The following is a 17282-nucleotide window of genomic DNA, read 5'->3' as shown; positions in this document are numbered from 1 at the left end:
TCTGATCACTGCTTGCAAATGATTATGGCAACCAGTGGTTTATGCTGTAGGCCTGCTGTTTCACTGGAGATGACTTTGTGATCACTGATTATACCCTAATGCCCTTTTACTAGGAAGAAGTCTACCTGAGTTACATGTTGGAAACTCTTATATGTGATCTTTTGACTGCCTCTCTTGTTGAACCATGTGTTGGCCACCATCAAGCCATTTGGCAGACAGTAGCTGAGAATGCCCTGTCCTTCTTTATTCTTGTTGCCCAACCCATCTGGTCCAAGGAAATCCTCATATCCTGTTCTGTCTATCCCAAGATGTGCATTCAGATCACACATTATGAACACCAATACAAGTTATCATTCTTTGTCTACTAAGTCTTGCATGTGCTGTCTGAATGCAGTCTTTTCCTCACTATCACAACTATGCTTTGGGCCATAGGCTGAAATTATGAATACTGCCCTAGCCTTACAGCAAAGTCTGACTGCATGAGTCTGTCACTAATTCCAATGATATCCATCAGAGTCTTCTGAAGCCCCTCCCTTACCACAATTCCTGCACAATTTCTAGTCTATCATCCTTCTAAGTAGTAGAGTCTGAATCCCAAGCCATGTGGCTTTGCTGCACTGCCCTTTTCTTCTTGTCTCCTGGATACATAGGATGTCCAGCTTCCCCCTTAACATCATGTCATCCACCTCCAAGCTCTGGACTGTCAATGAACTATTATCCTTAGTTATTGTTTAGCAGGCTTATGGGATTTACATCCAGCTTTCCCTCAAATTGGACTCACTGGACACCGGAAAGCCAACCGGTTATTTTATGCAGGGCTGCTAGGGTTTATGGCAGGCACACACTTGCCAACAGGGGAACATACACCCCTCCCTCTGTTAGTATGGGTCCCTGGCATAGGTTGGAGTGGGCCAAGTCCTCAACCAACTCGTCACCTGCAAAAAAAAAAAGAATGCTCATTTTTGGTGAAATTAGTCAATGTGACCCCATCATTTAGAACTAGATTTTACACCATCAAGTGACTAGCCTGACATGGTGTGCAGTCTGTGAACTATATTCTCCTATTTAGAAGATACTGTGGACCACAGTTGATGCCCAAAGCAGTTTGTCTATACAGCTCTTCTCCCCCCTCCAATATCTCACCATCTAGAGTGTCTGCTGTGACCCACAACTTCAGTCTTGGGTCAGCTTGAGGTAGAAATACTTAGTATATTTTTGGGAAGTGCAAGAACCCCACAGGAACACAGGGAGAACATACAAACTCCATGCAGGCATTGGCCAGAGGTCAGGATTGAACCTTGTACCTTTTGAATAGAAAATAAAGACCTTAACCATTCTCGCAATCTTTGCTATAATTTTTAAAGGCCATTGCTATGATTTTTAATGCTTAGAGGTTGAGAGTTATAGCAGCAGCACAGCTCAAAACATCAGTGAAGTTTAAGTTGCACTGCTATGGGACTGACTATGAATCTAAGGCAGCACATTGACTATGATATGAAGTTTGCAAAGCTGATTAATAGTGATTTTATGACAAAAATCTTAAGTTATACGATGATATGGGTAACATGTATAATAATAATGCACCAAAAATCATTTTGCATGATGGTACACATGGTTTATACTTTGTATATATATATATATATATATATATATATATATATATATATATATATATATATATATATATATATTGTTTAATTTTGAATATGTACATGTAAATATAGGTGACATAAAAAAGTGGTTGCTGTTGATGTTTTTCTGATATGTAGACATGCCCTGATGAAGTCTGCAGCAAACCAATATGCTCATCCTGGTTTGCTGCAGTCTTCGTCTGGATGTCTAATCAGTTTCCAATTTGCATTATTGACAAAATATCATCTATATTGCTCTCCAAACAGCAACTCTTCTGGGTTAGTCAGGGACAGAATTTGCTACCACGCAGTACGTGGCATGAGTTTTGAGCAGCTTAGGCACGGATACATCCTTTGAAACTAACATAGGTTAATTAGCAATATAAAGTGGTGTCAGCTGTGTTTCTATTCCTTCTTTATGCCATACTGTTGTTTAGCTCCTTTTCCAGTTCCATGATGACTGAAACCATGGCCATGGAAGGTCTATGGGGTCACCTGCAGTGTGCACAACTGGCAAAGGACAGCAAATTAGAGTAATCCTTGTTTACAGGCAGGACAACAAGTGAAACACTTTTAAGACTTCTGAGATGAAACGTGTGCTATCAGAACAGAATTCCTTTTGATCTGAAATACCCAGTTGACCTGATCCTCAAATAGCAGCATTACAAAAGATCCTTCCCCCTCTCAAGACACAGCTATGAACGTCCTATAACCTCAGCTATTCAGAGACAAAGTTATAAATGAACCAGAATAAACAGATTCTGCCCACAGTGCTTCCAACACTGGCACAGAATGGCATAAGAAAAGTTACTCAGCCAGAGAAGTTTACTACTGTTCCCTCTGTCAGATCAGTACCATGTACTTATATCCCACTTATTGGTGAAAACTTTAAGCAAGTGTTTGGATAACATATGAGTCTGTCTAGGAAATTATCCTTAAAGCTACTATTTTCTGATGAAGCTGACTATGACTGACACACAGTCTCTACCTTCTTCCAAAGCCTCAAAATCAACTACCCTGAATGGAATACATAAATTCAGGGAGAACAAAAAACATGGAGATACTATATAAACAGAACAGAGGTGGGCCTCTACGTGATTTCTTTAATAGGTGGTTTAAACTTGTTTGATTAGTTACTGTAGATCAGAGTGTAACGTGTGTGCTATGTATTTAAGAAGAATGCAAGGCTGTGCATGCATGTATAAATTGCAGACACATGTAACCCCTAGTACCATTTTTGTAGAAGCAGCCAGTGAGTGAGCATGTATAATCTCAGTAGTTAGTTTGTATATAAGTTACTTAAGTTATAGTCAATAAGTCTTTACAGTGGTGTGTTTGTATAAAACAAAGCTGCTTAAACAGAACCCATGAAGACTTGTTTATTCATGTACCAACACAAACGCAACATGGTGATAGAACTGGGATGGAAGACAGAAGAACATTTGGCACCATGAGATGTAGTGACACCAGCGAAGGTAGAATTGAGAGAAAACAGTACAAATACAACCAGAATGAATTAAAGGTAATGAAAGAAAATAAGAAATTATTTACTCGATGCAGAAAAGAGGCAGAAAGGGCATTACAAGGGCACAAACGACATTATCAGGCAAGCGGAAAGTACAAAAAAGTTTTTTAACTAAAGAGAAAATTTAAGATAAAGGTGTTTGACAAAACGATTGGATTTAAAATAAAAAACAAGCATATTTAAGGCAGAACAAGTGTGTTCAAGGCAGAATTGGGCATGTTTAGAGTTAAACGAGCACAAAAGAAACACATTGGGCATAGAAAAGGGGCTTAAATGATCAAACAAATATAAAAAGAAAAGCGAAAAGGATACAGTAAGCAAAAATAAAGCAAAGCAGCAGCTTGTGTTTATGCAAAGTACTGTGTTTGGGCATAACTACGACTTCGTATTGCAACAAGGGCATAATTAAAGTTGTTTGAAGTATCACAGAGTATGTAAAAGTGCTTACAGTGTGTGCTTATTACTGTGCATGTATTTCAAAGAGTTCAGTGTGTGCAAGGTGCAACTATTTTCTGAAAATCCAGTCAAAGTATAGTTATTTGAGGAAAAGTTTTGTCCTGGGTGTGTCTGCTCGCAAAGTGCTGCCATTACAGAGTGTTCCTTGTGCTGTAAAGAGTTGCCTAGCAAGGTACTGCAATTTTGGGGACATTTCAGTGTACTGCATAGTCGTTCACAAAGTTGTTGTTGTGTCTTTCGGCTTTTCCCAGTTAGGGGTCGCCACAGCGGAACTCCTGTCCGCTAATGATTGGCAGTAGATTTTTACGTGCCGAGTTGCCGGCCCTGATGCACAACCTTCAATGAAGGTACGCCCATTCACGCATGTCTCCACACAGAAGATGCTCTAACTGAGAATCGAACAGGACAACGTCTTACTGTGAGGCGACAATGCTACCGCAGCACCACCACTGCAGTTCCATAGTCGTTCACAAAGTGCAAATACTTAGAAAGATATTGAATTTGGGCAGCACAAGTCCAGTTTACTTATATTGTACAATTGCTTGATATGTTTCTTGCATTGATAAAAGGTATTTGTTACAAAAATTACAAGAGTATTACAGTGCTTGTGAATTACTCAGCTACAATGTAAAGTTCTCGAATGTTTCTTATAGAGATGACTTTAACAAGTAGTGGCGTATGGCTGTAGCATGCCTGCCTTCATCAATAAAGCCCCAAGCAATTACTTTGGCATTTTTACCTTTACCAATTTTGAAAATAAATAATCTTAGCATTTCTGACTTTACCGATTCCAAAGCTTCGAGAGTGTATAACCTTAAGCATTTCTGCCTTTACCAATTTCGCAAGCAAATGACTTTTGCATTTCTGCCTTTACCAGTTTCAACGTGCATGACTTTAGCATCTCAGTCTTTATTGATTTTGAATGTGTATGACTTTGGCATTTCTACTTCTGTCGATTCTGCAAGCATGGTGAATGATGGTAAATGACTTTAGCATTTTTGCCATTACCAGTCGAAGATTTTACAAAACATCGAATAGTTTGACAAAGTATTTTTCAAAGCTCTGTAAAGTATCAAAAAGTTTGAAAAGCCATTCTGTAAAGTTTTGTAAAGCATTGTTAAGCCGAAGAAAGTAGTTTGCAAAGCACAATAAAAACATCAAGAAGTCTAAAAGTTATATTGCAAAGAACAATAAAGCATCAAGAAATCTAAAAGTTGTTTCGCAAAGTACAGTAAAGCATCAAGAAATTTGAAAAAGCTACTTCGCAGAGTGTCCTAAAACATCGAGAAGCACGAGAAGTTATTTCGCAAAGTTCAGTTGTTCAAGAGTACTACGAAATTGTTCATTCGTATAATTCCGACAAACTTAAAGACAGCAAGTATAAGTATAAAAATACAAAAAAGCACTGTGCAAAGTGTGTTTATGCCAATTACTTATGCATCTGTGTGTGTGCGTATATTTGTGCTTAATTGCAAGACCCCTAGCTGGAATGTGTTAATATGGTAGACCGATTTCAAAAACCTCAACCACTTGTGTTTGATTAGAATATTGCAGAAAACTGGAGAATATTTGAACAAAAGTACAATATTTTTATACAAGCAGCTTATGCAGATAGAGATGCACATACTAGAGCATTTATTTTGTTAAACTTAGCAGAATCTGAGGGCATAGAAAGAGAGCATTCATTTGTGTATGCACCAGCAGTGTATGAAGGTGAAGGTGCAGACCGCCATATTGTTGTGCAAGCTGAATCAAGGGAAGACCACGAGTGTTTGAAGTGCAAGTTCAGAGAAATGTGCAACCCACAGACAAACATTACATTAGAGAGGCATTTGTTTTACACAAGGAACCAGAAACCAGGGAAACATTTGCAACTTACATAGTTGACTTAAGAAACAGAGCTAAGAAGTGTCGGTTTGGTGATTTAAAAGATGAGCTGATAAAGGACAAACTTGTGTGTGGTATTAATAGTGCTGCAGTGAGAAATATTTTGCTTCGTGACAGTGATTTGAAATTAAGTAAAGCAATAGAGAGTTGCCAGATCCATGAGGTGATGGAAAGACATCCAAATATGCTTGCAAGTGAATAGAGCATGGTTTCAATGAACTCCAGATCAAACGTAGATAGTATGCAACACGTGACAAGCAGAAACAGGCCTAACCAAGGAAGAGCTACAGGGTTTCCCAAGAAGGTGCGCAGCTTTCCAAAAAGTTCTAGAAAAAATGTAAGCGCCACCACCAGTGCAGTAAAATGCAACCATGAGTCAGCAAAGCCCAAGTCTAGCTTTATTGTTAACTGTCGCAATTGTGGTGCAAATCATGAATCTAAAAGAGAGAAGTGTTTAGCATTTGGTCAGCAATACCACAAGTGTAAGAAATGGATCCACTTTCAAATGTTTTGCAAGTCGAGTAAGCCTCACTCAGTTGTAAAAAAAAGTCACATAAAAAAGGAAGTTGACCAAGTAGAACCAAAACAGTCAGCTTTCTATGTGGATGGTGTATCAGTACTTGGAGAAAGAGTTGATGCAGTAAACTTATTAACAAGGAGTGAAGTGTTTTGTATGGTCAGGATCAATGGAAACTCCACAGAGCTTAAAGTGGACACTGGGTCAAAGTGCAATGTTATGTCAATGGACACATTTGCAAAAGTAGAACTAATGAACAATTCAATACAACCAGCAGTGCAAGACTTGTTGCATATGGAGGTGAAGAAATTCAAACCAAAGGTTCAGTAATACTTTCCTATTATTTGGTTGAAAGCTGTTACAACTTATTATTCTATGTAGTCTGACAACCAGTGCAGTCTTTACTAGGTCTCAAAGATAGCTTGAGAATGAATATGCTTTCTTTTGCTAAAGAAGTTCATCATGTGAGTGCAGTTCCAAGTTCCAGTTTTTCAGAAGCCATTTACTCAGAGTATGCTGATGTTTTCGATGACATGTTGGGCAAGCTTCCAGTTGTGTATTCCATGAAGCTAGATCCAGAGGTTACGTCAATAGTCAGGCCAGCGAGAAGAGCTCCGATTGCAATGCAGGACAAAGTTAATGCTCGGTTGAATAAAATGGTGCAGCAAGGTGTGATTTGTTCAGTCACAGAACCAACTGAATGGGTGTCGTCCATGGTAGGTGCTCATAACAAAAGGCTCAGATGAAATCAGGATATGTATTGATCCAAGAGATTTAAACAAAGCATTAAAAAGGCCATATCATCCAATGCATGCAGTTGAGGAAGTTACAGCTCTAATACCTAATGCTACTGTATTTTCTGTTTTGGATGCAAAGAGTTCATTTTAGCAAGTGATGCTTGATCGCAAATCCTCATTTCTCACTACTTTTGGTACTCCATTTGGCAGATACAGATTCCAAAGATGCCATTTGGAATAAATTCTGCAAGTGAAGTTTTTCAGTGTGCAATGGAGCAAATTTTTTCAGGTTACCCTTGTGCCATAATAGTAGAGGATCTATTAGTTGGAGGCAATGGCAAATCTGAACATGACAGAAACCTCAAGAAAGTTATTGACAGAGCACATGAGGTGAACGTAAAGCTCAGTCCTCTGAAATGCAAATTCAGGCTTCCAGAAGTGACTTATGTGGGACATTTATTCACCAGTACAGGCTTAAAGCCCAACTATACCAAACAAACAGCCATTCTAGAGATGCCAGCACCAGATAATGTGCAAAGCTTACAGCGTTTTTTGGGCATGGTCAACTATTTAGGCAAATTTTTCCCAGATTTCAGTGAACTGACAATACCTTTGAGAGAGCTAATACAGAAAAGTGCTGTATGGTCATGGTTAGAACATCATCAGAAGGCGTTTGATAACCTTAAGCAGAAAATTGCCACTCACCTACATTAAGGTACTATGATGTTAACAAACCTGTTGTTCTTTCTTGTGATGCTTAAAATTTGGTCTTGGTGCAGTTATTCTTCAAGAGGGCAGACCAGTAGTCTATGCATCTAGGACATTGACTCAAACAAAGATGCACTATGCGCAAATTGTGAAAGAGCTTTTGGCAGTAGTTTTCGCATGTTCCAAGTTTCATGATTATATTTATGGTCGAGCTATTCAGATTGAAACTGATCATCAACCACGTGTTGCTATTCTGAAGAAACCTATGCATTCCGTTCCAGCAAGATTACAAAGACTGATGCTCAAATTGCAAAAGTGCAATTTCAAAATGGTCTTTACTAAAGGTAAATTACTGTATCTGGCTGATACCTTATCTAGATCGCCTAGAAAATGATACTGAAACTTTCAACTTTGGTGTTATGTCAGTGCGTAATTTCTCCACCACTAGACTAGAAGAGTTAAGAGCTAACACTATGACTGATCCAGTTCACAAAAGCTTAATCACTACATCCATGTCGGATGGCTGCCAAAGCAATCTAGTGTCTCACCTGAAGTGCAATTGTATTTTCCTTGCAGAGATGAATTGTTGATAGCAGATGGTATTATTTACAAAGGTCCTAAAATTGTTGTTCCTGCTTCCTTACAGAATGAGTGCATTCAGATTTTACATCGTGGTAACCCAGGCTTATTATCCACTAAGAAAATGGCTATATATTTAGTATTTTGGCATTCATTGTCAAAGGACATTGATAGAGTGCTTTCTTTTTGTTTAGTGAGTAATAGTACCACAACACATTTGCAGAAAGAACCACTTCATCTAAATCTAATACCTGAACTACCTTGATCTACTGTAGCTACTGATATCTTTGAATGGAACAATCAACACCATTTGGTTTTGGTAGACTCTTATTCAAATTGGATTGAGATTGATCTGCTACCAAACTTAACCTCAACAGCAATCACTAAGTTGAAACTTCATTTCTCAGCTCATGGTAGTCCACACAAACTTTATTCTGACAATGGTACTTAATTTACTAGCCAATTGTTTCAGGAATTTGCATGAGAAAGGGACTTTGTACATGTCACTAGTAGTCCTGAATATCCACAGTCCAATGGTCTAGCTGAACGAGCTGTACAGAGTGAAAAGCAATTACTTGAAAAGTCAAAGCCTGACAATACCGATGTTTTCTTGAATTTATTTAATCTCAGAAACATACCTCATGATAATATTCCTGGCTCACCTGCTCAAAAACTACTTTACAGACAAACTAGAACTATGCTACCTATTTCATCCAGTTTGTTGAAGCCTAAATCCAAGAACAATAAAACCATCAAGGCTCAATTGTTTAAGAAGTGTAATATCCAGAAATCTAGTTATGACAAATCAAGCACATTTCTTCATTCATTGAGGGAAGGAGAGACAGTGAGAATCCAGACAATGAAGGGTTTTGCTCGAATAAGACAGATTACAGGCATCTGTGCCAAGCCGAGATCCTATTTGGTAACTCCGAGGGTGTGGAGTATAGGAGGAATCACAGACATCTTCTTCCTGTACCAAAATCATTACCATTATTGCAATCACAACATTGCATCTGTGATGCAAATTCTAGATCAAAGAATGAGTCAGACATTGTCTCCAGACCAGAATATGTTAAAAAGTCTGATTCTGTTCCAGAAAGTGATTCGAACGTTCCACAAGTCAGCCATTTTGCAGAGACTGTCTCAGTTGCTAAATTTAATTCCCAATTTTATGTCATACGATATGGACGAGTTTCTAAGCCTAGTGTGAAATACACAGAAACGTGGACTTGATTGTATATATCTGTGTACTTAGTATTGTATAATGTGCGTGTCTATCAATTATCTGTGATTTCTGCCTGCCAAATAGTCTCACGACAAATTGCATGATCTATTTCTCAAAGAGGGAGGATGCAGATCAGAGTGTAACGTGTGTGTGTGCTATGTCTTTAAGAAGCATGCAAGGCTGTGCGTGCATGTATAAATTCCAGACACGTGCAATCCCTAGTGCCATTTTGTAGAAGCAGTCAGTGAGTGAGCATGTATGATCGAGGTAGTTAGTTTGTATATAAGTTACTTAAGTCATAGTCTATAAGTCTTTACAGTGGTGTGTTTGCATAGAATAAAGCTGCTTAAACAGAACCCATGAAGGCCCGTTTATTCGGGTCTATATTATAATGTCGACCGCTTATTTCATCAAATACCTAAACGTCGACCCGTCGTCATTGAACCGCATAAACACCGAACACTCTAAACCGTGAAATTTAAAAAGTCGAACTCTCATACTTGTCCCACCCCACTGCCCGCTACATACTACCTACACAAACAAACTAAATAAACCACATACATACACTAACCAAAACCCTACTTTTAATCCTAAACTAAACCCTACTTCTAACCCTACACTAAATCTTACATATACCACCATGTATGCACTTAACTTAACATGCACCCTAACCCTAAGGTCCGTAACTATCGCACACTTACCTTAAAAAGCTAAACCCAAACAAACTAAATAATCCACACACATACACTTAACTAAACCCTACACTAAATCTAACATGCATTACCATCTATGCACTTTCCTTAACCCGCACCCTAACCCTAAGGTCCGTGACTATTGCACACTTACCTTACGGAGCTATACTGCAGACGGCCAACCATGACAATTCAACGTTTCCGCTTTCGCTCTTCTGGACGAATTATGTTTTCGTGGTTCGATGAAGACAGGTCGATGTTTAGGTGTTCGGGTAAGTAAGCAGTCGACTTTCTAATACAGACCCGTTTATTCATGTACCAACATGAAAGCAACAGTTACGCATCTTCATTGCTCCTTGGTTTGTCACATCTGAGCAAGTGGTTAGTGCGCACATGCTGAAGCTGACTTTCCTGTTTGACTTTCACACTTTGGGTGGCCCACCTGTTCATTGACTTGACTACTCATTTTGGTATGTCTGTTTCACTAAATTGCATTTCTCTACATGTTTAAGGGTTAACTACTCCTCTAAAAACACATGAACCATTTTTTTATAAGTAAAATTGATTTTGCAATTTCATGGGAAGCTGAAATAGGTAAGAGGCATCCTACATGCCTTGGGTGGGAGACAGATCACAGTCTGAAGAATGTAGCCACATCATCTAAAGGGGGGATCCATTATTTATATCAGGAAAATTCTAATTTGGACATTTTTAACTCTCTGCAAGATAAGGATGCATGCTGGGCAACTTAAGTTCTCCAGTTGGTTACTGGGTTCTTCTGTCTCCTAATGGCCCAAACAGTGACAGTCCTGGTTTATTTGGTCAGTTTTTCTGGGATGTTGGGGGTTTTAGCCAAGGGACCAATAATACATTTACAGGACTAGATTTCAAAGTAGAACGTAATTCATTAATGGCTAAGATACTTTTGAGTTCAGAAAGTCACCTGAGAGCACAGAAGTTGTTAAACAATTTAGTTTGGAGGTAGGACTGCAGGAGTTGTGAAGAAAGTTTAGGCCAAATTATCCTACTTTCACATTTATAACCCTGGCCACCCAGGAAAGCAGACATTTATACATGTCATTTTGGTCACTGAGCTTAATATGGTATGTTGATTCTCTGGAAGTGAACCTCTGTGTGTTTATCAAAGGCAGTGTGATCTGTTTTGCTATGAACCCCAGGGAGGAGCAAGCGGGTAATCGTCAGTGGATAGGTTGACCCTCGAATTTTTAAAGCTACAGACTTATAAGCTTGTTTGCATCAAGGAGTAAACTTCTTGCTACAACATAATCTATGTAATTGATGTCCTCTAAAATCTGGTAGGAATCTTTAAACTCAGTTTGGCAAGTGAATATAATATGGTGAAATCTGCCATTATGGAGGAAGGAGATCAAGAAGTGAGCATATTACAGAAGGAATGGCCCAGTTTGTAGGAAGTCTGCCATGAATCTAGATGTAGAGATAAAGGAGTTTTGACTGTTTATACAAAAACGTGCACATCTCAGGATTCTGAAATAGTCCTGATGCATCTAGAGAGGGTCATACCTCTCAACTTTTTAGAGCAAGAAAGCTGGACAAAGCCATAAGTAATAGGGGGACAAAGGCCCAAAAATAGGGACACTTTTTAAATATTGTTCTTATAAACTTATAAGGGTGCTACAACAACATGTTTTGCATTAGCATGAATTTTCTGAAGGGTATAAGGTCTGAAAAGCAAATGTCTGTTATTATTTTCTAACTTCATCCTTCAATGATTTACCAGAAAAACACAATTTTATGGCACAGACCAAAACTATATGGCAAAATGTGAAAATCTGTACAGTTGAGAGGTATGCAAAGGTAGCTATGTGTGCCTGTGTCTTGAGTAACAAACTTGGTAAAATATTAGCATGGCATTTCAAGAAATGTAGAATACCTCAATGAATACTATTAATAGGTAAAGATGAGGACAATACTGCATCTGTCCCAAATCGAGTGAATATAGCCTTGCATCGATTTTACTCTAACCTGTGCATAGACAGGACAATACTGCATCTGTCCCAAATCGAGTGAATATAGCCTTGCATCGATTTTACTCTAACCTGTACGTAGACAGGACAATACTGCATCTGTCCCAAATCGAGTGAATATAGCCTTGCGTCAATTTTACTCTAACCTGTACGTAAACAGGACAATACTGCATCTGTCCCAAATCGAGTGAATATAGCCTTGCATCAACTTTACTCTAACCTATATGTAGACAAAATGGCTTATGCAATCAGATGGGATTACTGAGTAGATCATTTATGAAAGCTGACCATTTGCCAGAGCTATTCCTTGTCAAAGTTCATGGACTCAAAGTACGAAAATGCATGACAGAAGTAGATCAATCTGTTAAACTTGTTGTTTATCACAAACGTTTTGCTCTCCTCTGATTGAATCATTACACCCCTAACAACCTTCCCTTTTGCATTTGAATTAATACATCCCTTTTCACCTCCCCTCTTAAACAACACTTGTCATCTTGCTCTTTTTCTAATCGGCCCCATCCACTGCTCTACCCTTCTCATGCATCTCTTGTATAACTAAGTTATAAACCTTCTAGATACACCAATTTGGAACAGGCAGCCTAAATAGAAGCAATCCTATACCCTGCTCTCTCAGTCTTAGGCTATTACTACTATCCTCCTGTATTATACTTATATCTTCCATTCCCTCCCACATCATTTTATACCTTACTTCAATATATCTCTCAAACTCTTTATAAACCTATACATTACTAAAATCTCCCTTCCTGCATTTTATAACTAACTTCATTCCACATCTTGAACTCCTTGCAAATTCTTTACCGAAATGAAGGAACACTAATCTTCTTTGCAATAACGTTTCTCTTTTGCAGTAGCAAACCATTTACTTCTGTAATATTTAAAAGTTGGAACAACATTACAAACTTACAATTGTTGATGTAAATATTTTACCGTATATACTTGTCTTGTAATTATTTTTGCTGTTTCATGAGAAATGTAATTGTTGCTTTTCTGAGAACTGTCTGAAATTCACTTGCTGTTCTGGAGCTTTTCTCCCTGGGCCTCCCCTGAAAATGGACTCTGCCCAGTCAGAGTTATCTGTCAACAAAGACAAAGGAATAAATAAATAACTAAATAAAGCCCCCTAAAGATAAAGCTCACAGGCCAGATGGATTTATGGTCAGTATCTAAGATTTCCTATGGGAAGACATTGTTCCATACCCAAATGAAGTTTGTAAGATATTCAAAGGGAAAAGAGCTCTCTTTTCTCCTTCATGATTTCCATAATTTCAGTCTTACCTAAGCCAGGGAAGGATTTGACCAAAGTAGATAATTTTTGTGCCATATATCTCTAGAATATAGACATAAAAATCTATGCCAGAGTACAGACCAAGAGATATCCATCTTTCAAGTGGATTTTATTCAAGACCGACAATCTCAGACCATCTCTGAACTCTGCTGCTCCTAATTCAGGCCTCAGCAGCCAGAGTTAGGCCCTGTAGTAGTGTTGTTTGCTAACTCTGACAAAGCTTTTGCTTTTATTAGCTAGGTCTGTCTCTATTATTAAATGTCATGCATGGACATTTCCCAAGAGTTTTAATTAGACATGAAAACCTTATACTAAACACTCACTGCAGCTGTTTTCTCTAATAATGTTTTATCCACTTCCCTTTATTTGTAAAACAATACTTAACAGGGGTGCCCACCATACCTCTCAACTATACAGATTTCCACAGAATATCCAGATTTCTGCCTCATATTTTTGGTCCTTTTTTCATAAAATTGTGGTTTTCTGGCAACTTAGTGGCAAGTTATTAAAGATTGAAGTTAGCAAATAATGACAGACATTTGAGTTTCAGACTTCATACTCCAGAAAATTCATGCTAATGCAAAACCTGTTATTCTATCAACTTTCTAAGTTTGTAAGAGCAATATTTAAAAAGTGTCCCTATTTTTGGGCCTTTGTCCCACTTTTATTTATGGCTTTGTCCAGATTTCTTGCACTAAGAGGTTGAGAGGTATGGTGCCCACTTTGCTCCTCTGATACTACTATCTACTCTGCCCTTAGTTAGGACTGTGCAGAGTGATGAAGTGGAAAATGGTTTGCTGTGTTATGGGGTTGAAGGTAGAGGCATGCGACAATTACTTCTCAGTTTCCAGGGTCCCATATTCTGATATCCCTAAATATCATGAAGAAGCAGCATAGGATCATAGGAAGTTCCTAGGCTAATGGCCCTAGGGTCCTTACAAGCCTAGACAAATTTACCCTTGTTACCACGATCAGCACTTATTGCCCCTGTCCAAGAGGGATACAAGTGGAACCCCCGGGATGAATTTACAGTTACTCATCCAATCATCCAGATTGCATTTCTAGAGGGCCAATGAGGTGCTCTGTTTGATGTGAAGTGGGAGTCTATTCCAAAGGTTTGGTAACCTCTGGGAGACAAATCTGTCCCTCCAGCAGGTCCTATTGATGTCACATACCAGGTATAGGTTTCCAGAGTGAGTAACCCGTGTGCCATTTGACTTGTGGATGTGCAGCATTTCCAATAAAGTGGAGTCAGAGATTGCCTTATATGCAAGGCAGAGATTGCTTCTGAGTAGTCTGTATGAAACAGAATAAAGTGAGAGTGATTTCAGTCGATCCATATAGGACAGCTGCTGAAGACCTTGAATTTTCCTTGTGAGGAACCTCTGTGGTCTCTCCAATTGCTGCAGGTGCTTTGAAAGCTACATACCAAAAGGGGCATCGTACTCAATTATTGGTCTAATGAGTGAAGAGAACGGGAAGGTAATAACTTCTCCTTTTCTCGAGGCAATGGCCTTACTTATGAGATGAGCCACATAGAGTGCTCTTCTTACCACTTTGGAAACATGGTGATCAAAGACAAGGTTGCAGCAGCCTTTGCAAATATTTTAGGTTTAAGAGTAATAAAATCAAGGTGCATGCCAAGGCTCCTGAATAAGCAAAACCAAAATCACCAGCAACAATTAAGACAATTTCTGTCAGCACAAGGAATTTATTAAAGCTGTGCACTTTCATCTGTTAAGGATACATACTTCATCAGAAAGATTTAAGAGCAAATGTATGGAAGACAAAGATATTCCCGGTGAAATGTTCAGCAAATGATCTTAGAGTGAATAGGCAGAAATTTTGTTTTTACTAATATACCTAATCACCAAAGTACTTAGGAATGATTTAATGCTTTAGTCTGAGGAAGATATTAGACCTGAACCTTTGCCCTTGGTGAGATAAACATTTTGGCTGATTATGCAACTGAAATGTTTCAGCCTGTCATTGTCACAAAGAACTGAAATCAGAAAAAATGTATTCTGTGTATCTATTATGTGCTCCAGCATATAACTGTCTTCCTTTGTATGGGATGACAGAAAAGAAATGAATGGCAAAATCAGCACAGATCTCTCCGTCTCGTCTACTGGTTTTGTGTAGTCAGACCCTGTTGAATAGTCTGTGACCTTTCTTTATAATCAGCTCTGGGATGACACTAAGGGATGTCCCTTGCATTACATCATTTTGGAAGCTAAACTGATGGGAATGGGGGAGTCCACTGTTGATGTATATAGTTGGTTCCCGGGACATTTACTCAAGCATCTTAAATTCTTAGTCAATAACCTGAGTTCACCCAGCCATTAAGATTCATAGGTTCATAGGTTCACTTGCCAGAAAAGCAGGGACTTTTTATCATTGGTGGCAGAACACAACAGTTTGCAAACATGCTTTTTTGTCTGTTGGTGGTCTTTCTTCCAATTAGCCAGAATGGGAGTAGGCAAGAATTTCAAAACTAGGTGATATAGTGAAATTGATAGAGTATTTCACCTGTGGAGTAGTTGCAAAAGGACAGTGCCATTATCTGCAACCACATAATGATTTTTTCAAATCCTCCCTGCAGAAGCTCTTTAATGATACTACATACTCTCTAAGAAAACAAATATACAATGTATGGCCCATTTACACAACAGAAGGTGCTGCAAAAGCCTCATATCTGCACACATCTCTTATTAATAGGAATATAACTAATATCAGAGGCAGACATTTCTTTTAGACTGATCTACCAAACTTAAAACTCAACATCTTGGAGAAGACCCAGTTACAATTATGTTGTTGCTGAAACCTTTTATTTTTTATGAGAAACTGTTGTCATTTTTTCACAAAAGATACTGGATCTCATTAATCCACTGAGATGACAAATAAAATTATGTTAAGGTAAAGTAAAGTGCTAATGTAGCGGTTTCCCCAGACATTCCTGCAAAACAATGCCAAAAAATAAATGGTTGTATTTTTATTTATTATTTTATATTGGGAAGCATAGTAGCTGTGTAGTTAAGATCTGTGCCTCAAACTTCCAGTGTCCGTTTCCAGTGGTACAGGGTTTGATTCCTTCATCTTTCATTTGCCTACTTTGTGACATTGAGCAGGTAGTTTAACCAGACAGTCTTCTTCTTCTTCTTTCGGCTTTTCCCGGTTAGGGGTCGCCACAGTGGATCACCTGTCCGCTCATGATTGACAGTGGAGTTTTACGGTGTCGAGTTGCAAGCCCGGCGCCCGACCTTCCACTGAAGGCATACACACGCACACACTCACACCTAGGGCCAATTTGGAGTGTCCAATCCACCTACAGCATGTCTTTGGGATGTGGGAGGAAACTGGAGCACCCGGAGGAAACCCACGCGACCACAGGGAGGACATGCAGACTCCACACAGAAGGCACCCCAGCCGAGGATCGAACCAGAGAACCTCTTGCTGTGAGATGACAATGCTAACCACTGCACCACTGTGGCCGCCCTGTTTAACCAGACAGTGATGAGGGATAATTGTGAAATTAGACTACTCAAAGTTAAAGTCAAAATAAACTTTATTGTCATTTAGAACTACACAATTGAAATTTTGTGCATCAGCTCAATTCTTAAGATTACAAAGGAAAGTGAAACATCACATACAAGTAGAGGAATAAATATAATTAACACAGTACTATCCCAATACATACAAGAAAGTGCAGAGACATTTACCAACACTCATATATGAAAAGAATATCTTCCCCTGAGTTATAGTACCCTATTCAAAGTAATACAAAACACACTACAATTTGAAATGCCTAAGTTATTTGTCTAATATTGCACTTGAGTGAGTTAAATAATACTGGCTATGGATATTTTTGTGTCTTTTGGCTTTTCCCGGTTAGGGGTCGCCACAGGAGAACTCCGGTCCGCTAATGATTGGCAGTAGGTTTTTACGTGCTGGCTTGCTGGGCCTAACGCACAACCTTCAACGAAGGAATGCCCATTCACGCATGTCGACACACA

This window comes from Protopterus annectens, chromosome 9.part0 (genome assembly GCF_019279795.1).
Source record: "Protopterus annectens isolate FY-2018-M chromosome 9.part0, PAN1.0, whole genome shotgun sequence".
Lineage (NCBI taxonomy): Eukaryota > Metazoa > Chordata > Ceratodontiformes > Protopteridae > Protopterus > Protopterus annectens.
The sequence above is the reverse complement of the archived record's forward strand: the minus strand, read 5'-3'. Positions refer to the sequence as shown.